Raw genomic sequence first — 241 nt, forward strand, 5'->3', positions numbered from 1 at the left:
GGGAAGGGGGGGGGGGGGGGGCAGATTCTCTCCTCTCTCCTCTCCTCCACCCTGGTTCCTAACACTCCTCCTCTATGAGGATGGTGTTCTTTGGGTTTGGAGCATCTCCCTTCTCTGAACGGTGGTTGTGTTTTATCTTCCTTCTGGTTCTTGGAGACGTCTTTGGTGGTCTGAACCTCAAGGTCCCGTCTCCTCCCATCACGGTAGACCCCGTCAGACTGGTCCTAGTCCTCCACTGGTC

This window comes from Cynoglossus semilaevis, chromosome 12, assembly GCF_000523025.1.
Source record: "Cynoglossus semilaevis isolate Cse_v1.0 chromosome 12, Cse_v1.0, whole genome shotgun sequence".
Lineage (NCBI taxonomy): Eukaryota > Metazoa > Chordata > Actinopteri > Pleuronectiformes > Cynoglossidae > Cynoglossus > Cynoglossus semilaevis.